The following is a 7,504-nucleotide window of genomic DNA, read 5'->3' on the forward strand; positions in this document are numbered from 1 at the left end:
ATTTAGATGAACTAGACACAGGAAACGCAACGCTTTTTGTAAATGAACTCTATGCTAATTTCTAGCGCATCAGAAGGGGTCAGGAAAAGTATATTAAATATATGTCCACATATTCAAGCAAAAAGCTTTTGTTGAATCTTGTAAGCGAGCAAAAGGTTTGATAAAACAACAGACCATGGCAGCATTTACACCATACTAGCTGATTCTAACGACGTTGTTTTTTCTTCGTACATCCATATTTGAACTGGATTATGGTGGGACACAGATGGTATAATTTTTATTAAAAATGAAACTCCTCCAGCTGTACTTAAGATTTTAAATTTATTTGGCTACTAGTTTCGACGTTGCTTCGACGCCATCCATGTGGAGCACGTATTGGTCTCATCGAGGACTTCTAGTACTCAGCCGCACACAACTGATTTCATCAAAGTGTACAGGTCTGAAGATGGCGTTGACGCAGCATCGAAACTAGTAGCCAAATAAATATAATATCTTAAGTACAGCTGGAAGAGTTTCATTTTTAATAAAAACCTTGTTTTTTTCATTATACCTCCTTTCCCAGATACGTTTGCCAGAAGTTTCAACGTCAGAAGAAATAACGTTTCCATCTAAGGAGCTATAAAAGTAAAGGTGAAGGCTCTGGCGTTGATCCCATTAACGCGCATCCGGCCTAACTGCAGCTAGAGTGCTGCCTTTCACTTGCGCGGCACTAGAATGGACAGAGTGGGTAGGCCATCACACAGGGTGCCTTTTATACCCGGGATTGATCCGCAGTTCTCATCTTGATAGCAGGGGGAGAGTAACTAGGGCCGTCATGGGGGGACTTGAACGAGAAAAGTTCCACACTCTTACACAGGATTGAATCAGGGACCTCCATGGCCAGAGTCCAGCACTGTCGCCGCTAGTCCTCCATGGCAAACTAAGTATCTATACTTACTTGAACATGTTGCTTGATGCTAGAGTTAGGGGCATCGAACATACAGCAAAGATATGTGTCCAAAAACCTAGTTTCAAATCCTTGAATGGTTTGATTTCTGCCGTGTATTAACCGAGTGAATAAAGTAATATAGGTAACAAGAAACGACAATAAGGAATATACGTATTGAGACGCCAATGTCAAAATACCCAGACTCGTGAACAGAGGTCGACAAGAGGTTCGTAAATTAATATCACTTATTGCCCGAACCGCCCGTTTCTGAGCCAAACATTTCCTTTTAGAACGAGAAGAGTTACCCCAAAATACAATACCATACAACAATAGCGAATGAAAATAAGCAAAGTAGACCAATTTTCGTGTCGAAAGATCACTCACTTCTGATACCCTTCGAATAGTAAAAATGACAGCATTAAGTCTTTGAACAAGATCATGAACGTGGGCTTTCCACGACAGCTTACTATCTATCTGAACACCTAGAAATTTGAACTGTTCAGTTTCACTCATCATATGCCCATTCTGTGAAATTAAAACGTGAGGTTTTGTTGAATTGTGTGTTAGAAACTGTAAAACTGAATCTTACTGTGATTTAGCGATAGTTTATTTTCTACAAGCCATGAACTGAGATCATGTACTGCACTATTTGAAACCGAGCCAATGTTGCACACAACATCCTTTACTACCAAGCTAGTGTCATCAGCAAACAGAAATATTTTGGAGTTACCCATAATACTAGAGGGCATAATTTATATAAATAAGGAACAGGAGTGGCCCCAACACTGATCTCTGTGGCGCCCCCAACTTGACAGTATCCCACTCAGACCCCACATCACAGCCATTATCCACACTGTGGATAATGACCTTTTGCTGCCTGTTGCTAAAGTAAGAGGTGAACCAATTGTGAGCTACTCCCCGTATTCTGTAATGGTCCAACTTCTAGAGCAATATTTTGTGTACAACACAATCAAATGCCTTAGTTAAATCAAAAAATATGCCAGGAGTTCGAAACCTTTTGTTTAACCCATCCAGTACATCACAGAGAAAACAGAATATAGCATTTTCAGTTGTTAAACGACTTCTAAAGCCGAACTGTACATTTGATAGCAAATCATGTAAAATGATCAATTACCCTTACATACTTAGCCTTTGCAATAACCTTTGCAAAAACTGATGGCATAGAAATAGGTCTAAAATTGTTTACATTATCACTTTCTTCCTTTTTATACAGTGGCTTTACTACTGATACTTCAGTCGTTCAGGAAACTGACCATTCCTAAAGAAAAAATTACAAATATGGCTGAATACAGGGCTAAAATGTGCAGCACAGTACTTTAGTATTCTGCTAGGCACTCCATCACACTCATGAGAGTCCTTAGTTTTCAGTGATTTAATTACTGATTCAATCTCCCTCTTGTCTGTATCACAGAGTAGTATTTCAGACATCAATCTCGGAAAGGCATTTGCCAATAGAGTTATAATATTTTCTGTAGAAACTATATTTTTATTTAATTCACCAGCAATGATCAGAAAATTATTGTTAAATACTGTACATATATCTGATTTATCAGCAACAGAAATATTTTAATGCAAACTAGCTTTATATCGTCGACCTTGTGCTGCTGACCAGACACTTCCTTCACAACTCACCATACTATTTAGCGTCGTGAAGATTTTACTTCAACAGTGGCTAAACTTTTCCAGCTGAGACTGCAGCGCCATGGCTCACACTCCGCAACTTTTCCCTGCAGACGGTGCTGAGCTGCCTGCTGGCCGCCGCCGTGGCTAAGCCGGGCTTCCTGGGCGGCGCCGCCCCCGGCCTCCTGGGCGCGGGCTACGCGGGACCCGCCGCCTACGCCGGCTACGCGGGCTACGCTGGTCCCGGACCCTTCGCGCCCGCCAACATCGTCATCGGTCCGGGAGGCGTGCCCCTCGACACGCCGGAGGTGGCCACCGCTCGCAAGGCGCACCTGGCAGCCGTCGCCGCGACGCGCGCCCGCGACGCCGCCATCAACGGCGCCGCCCCCGTCTACGCGGGCTACGCCGGCGCCGCCCCCGCCTACGCCGGCTACGCGGGCGCCGGTGCCGCGGCCGCCGCCGCCGCAGCCGCTGCTGCCGCTTCTGCTGGCTACGCCGGAGCTGGCGCCTACGGTCCCGCCGGCCTGGGCTACGCAGGAGCCGGTCTGGCCGCCCCCAGCATCCTGGCGCTCAAGGCCGGACACCACTTGGGCTGACCCAGAGCACTGATCACCCTCCGAGACTGACCGACGGACGCGTATATCTATGTGTGAAACACACCTCTTACGTATTTGTACAAAGTTATTTATAAATAAATGTAGTCTTGCAAACGAACAATAAATTGTGTTCTTTTTTAAGTATACCTGATCTAGGTACGCCAGCTCACTTGTGACTGCTAACCAGATGACACCAAACCTTCGTTGGCAGTGCTAGACTTACACTACTGGCCATTAAAATTGCTACACCAAGAAGAAATACAGACGACAAACGGGTACTCATAGGACAAATATATTATACTAAAACTGACAAGTGATTACATTATCACGCAATTTGGGTGCATAGATCCTGAGAAATCAGCACCCAGAACAACCACCTTTTGCCGTAATAACGGCCTTGATACACCTGGGCATTTAGTCAAACAGAGCTCGGATGGCGTGTACAGGTACATCTGCCCATGCAACTTCAACACGATACCACAGTTCATCAAGAGTGGTGACTGGCGTATTGTGACGAGTAAGTTGCTCGGCCACCATTGACCAGACGTTTTCAATTTGTGAGAGATCTGGAGAATGTGCTAGCCATGGCAGCAGTCGAGCATTTTCTGTATCCAGAAAGACCTGTACAGGACTTGCAACATGCGGTCGTGCATTATCCTGCTGAAATGTAGGGTTTCACAGAGATCGAATGAAGGGTAGAGCCACGGGTCGTAAAACATCTGAAATGTAACACCCACTATTCAAAGTGCCGTCAATGCGAACAAGAGGTGATCGAGACGTGTAACCAATGGTACCCCATACCATCACGCCGGGTGATATGCCAGTATGGCGATGACGAATACAAGCTTCCAGTGTGCGTTCACCGCGATGTCGCCAAACACGGATGCGACCATCATAATGCTGGAAACAGAACCTGGATTACTCCGAAAATATGACGTTTTGCCATTCGTGCAACCAGGTTCGTCGTTGAGTACACCATCGCAGGCGCTCCTGTCTGTGATGCAGCGTCAAGGGTAACCGCAGCCATGGTCTCTGTGCTGATAGTCCATGCTGCTGCAAACGTCGTCTAACTGTTCGTGCAGATGGTTTTTGTCTTGCAAACGTCCCCATTTGTTGACTCAGGGATCGGACTTGGCTGCACGATCCGTTACAGCCACGCGGATAAGATGCCTGTCATCTCGACTGCTAGTGATACGAGGCCGTTGGACTCCAGCACGGCGTTCCATAATACCCTCCTGAACCCACCGATTCCATATCCTGCGAACAGTCATTGGATCTCGACCAACGCGAGCAGCAATGTCGCGATACGATAAATCGCAATCGCGATAGGCTACAATCCCGACCTTTATCAAAGTCGGACACGTGATGCTACGCATGTCTCCTCCTTACACGAGGCATCACAACAAAGTCTCACCAGGCAACGCCGGTCAACTGCTGTTTGTGTGTGAGAAATTGGTTGGAAACTTGCCTCATGTCAGCACGTTGTAGGTGTCGCCACCGGCGCCAACCTTGTGTGAATGCTCTGAAAAGCTAATCATTTGTATATCACAGCATCTTATTCCTATCGGTTAAATTTCGCGTCTGTAGCACGTCATCTTCGTGGTGTAGCAATTTTAATGACCAGTAGTGTACTTCGCTGGTAAAAGTGGTAGAGTTTTTGTCCTTAGTCTCGTATCGTCGAGAAGGTGCTTGAAGTAGTGGTTCCTGTTTTGCAAGTAGACAGTAATGACTGGGAGAATGCCCTACTTGGTTCTCTGTCAGCAGTTTCATAGACAGTGAAGTTAAGTGTGTGAGCCCTCAATTCTAATGATGAAAGTAATATCTCCACTGACAGAAAAAATGAGAACTTCCAAGTAGTTTTCAAATTTGTTCAAAAATACTGTAGAAAATGCGTATAGCCTGCTTTTTTTAAAAATTGAGACAGCTAAATACTCGAAAACGATGCACCGTAAAATGAGATATAGAATTAAATGCCTCCGTTCTTAACTGAAAACACAGACACTCTTGATATTTGTCGATTACAGCTTCACCTACCACGAATGGAAAACATTGGTTTGAGTAAACCTACGTATTTCGGCTTAAAATCCAAATATACACTAAACATTGGGCGTTCTCATTTCAAAATACAACTTTTATCCCGCCCATGCAGGAGGAGTGTCAGTTGTAGCACTGACGGATGTCCCTTTTACTAATATTCACTTTTCACTAAGAACATCTTTGTCATATGATGTATCGTTTTGCAGATATTCGGTTGTCTCAAGTTACCTGTCTGTGGAATAAAAGGAATGGTTACATTTACAGATCAGTTAGCTCTGCCAGTTTCGAGGTACCAGATATGGACCCATGCCGAAACACGCATACCAGTATTCTGCATACACAAGTGGCAGGTACTGACTTTGTTTTACAGTTGGTCATGAAAGTGACGAATACTGTTCTAGGATACCTTACTGTTGCAAGGAATGCAGAATAAGTTGTCGAACATCAGTCTGTATGGCATACGGTGAGACCAATGTGTCTCGGAAGAATTCATTTTCTGGGACAGCACTCAGTCGATTTACATTGCAGGCATGAACGACACCCACTAGCATGCAAACAGAACTTTAATTGCTGGAGGCCGTGTCGCTCCATTTCATCCTCCACAGACACAAATGGCTCTCTAGTAGCTATTTCACTACTTCATCTGCTGCTGAATGACGCTCAGACCCATATCGGTACATCTAACATCCTCCAGGTAGCATATTCCGTCACCAGATCAAAATCAACACCTTCCTTCAAGGTGCCCTTTTTTTTTATTCTAGCAGTGTACTAGTCCTGTGGATAGTGGGTTACTGACAAGGTTGTAAACTACCCACAAAATTTAAAAAAATTGAAATTAAAAATAGTTATTATGGATAGCGATTCTCATTTTTGTGTGACCTCTGAACAAAACTGGTTCCCATTTTATGTACCCACAAAATTCTTTTCTCATTTAATGTAAGCACGAAACAGAAAAATTCCTAAGCCTCATAATAAAAAAATAAATTCAGTAACCTGGTGAAATTTGGACGACAGCAGTGCTGCGTCGTGGCCCTGTAAGATAATTCTGAATAAAAAGCAAAAATTCTTACCTCAATAAAAACGGCGAATATATCTGCTCTTACTTAACATTTTTCCGGCACAGCTCCGTGCAATGCTGGCCTATACATTTGTGATTGGTGAAAGGAAGCAACTGATTTTTTTTAAATGAATGCTTTTTTTAAATTACTTTATATTACCAAAATTATTATTAGGACATTTTTAAAACATTTGGATGACAGTTCAGATATATTACTAGATATGCGCGATGCTGCTTCTTTGCCTTATACAATAATACTCCATCTCCAGATTCCCGACCAGAGCAGACTGCAGACAAGCGCAGACAACCTCAGACAAGCAACTAGCAACAACTAACTGCTACAGTTAAACAGTTCCTACTGCAGTCAACAAATTTTTCCTAATTAACTAAGTTTGTAGTCACAGAATATATACATATATATAGTGCAGAACATGAAATAAAATATAGTGCACATGCACTGAGTACAGAACACATCAAGCAATGACAAAATGTATACGCAATGAGTACAAAACATATTAACAAATGACATAAAGTGCACACGCACTGTAGTACAGAACATATCAGATAATGACAAAATGAATACGCAATGAGTACAAAACATATTAACAAATGACAAATAGTGCACACGCACTGTAGTACAGAACACAGGAAATCACAAAACGTATACCCAATGAGAACAAATCATATTAACAAATGACATAAAGTGCACACGCACTGTAGTATTATTTTTTACCATTTTACAAGAACTTGGATGGGAAAGGGAAGGATTGCATCATGGTTGTAGCACAGTAGGTTGCACGTAGCTGCACTGAAAGTGCATATCTTTCTACAGAAGCACAACACCAAGTGAGACAATCGGAAGTTCTCTTCCCTGAAGTATTAATCAGTGTAGCCAAGACACTGAAATGTCGTATTAATATTCAATGTTATCATTTTGGTAGTACATAAGGTACACCAAACAGTGGGACCATAATAACATCGCCATCGCTCAAGGTGGTGGACAACATGTCGTGTCAACACCACGTTCTTGTAAGGTACACCAACGTAGAATTAGTGCAAAAACCAAATATAGCGCTCCATGATCATGAGGATAGACAGGACAAACGGATATTGCAGTAATTCCTGGTAATTAGGTCAGAAGGTTAAGGACATTAAGTCTTATTCCAGTCATCATTGCGAATTACACTAGTCTATCAACTGATTTGAGTAATTGGTGGCACTCATCGCCTAGTTACTGAACATTTC

Source organism: Schistocerca cancellata, chromosome 3, assembly GCF_023864275.1.
Source record: "Schistocerca cancellata isolate TAMUIC-IGC-003103 chromosome 3, iqSchCanc2.1, whole genome shotgun sequence".
NCBI classification, from domain to species: Eukaryota; Metazoa; Arthropoda; class Insecta; order Orthoptera; family Acrididae; genus Schistocerca; species Schistocerca cancellata.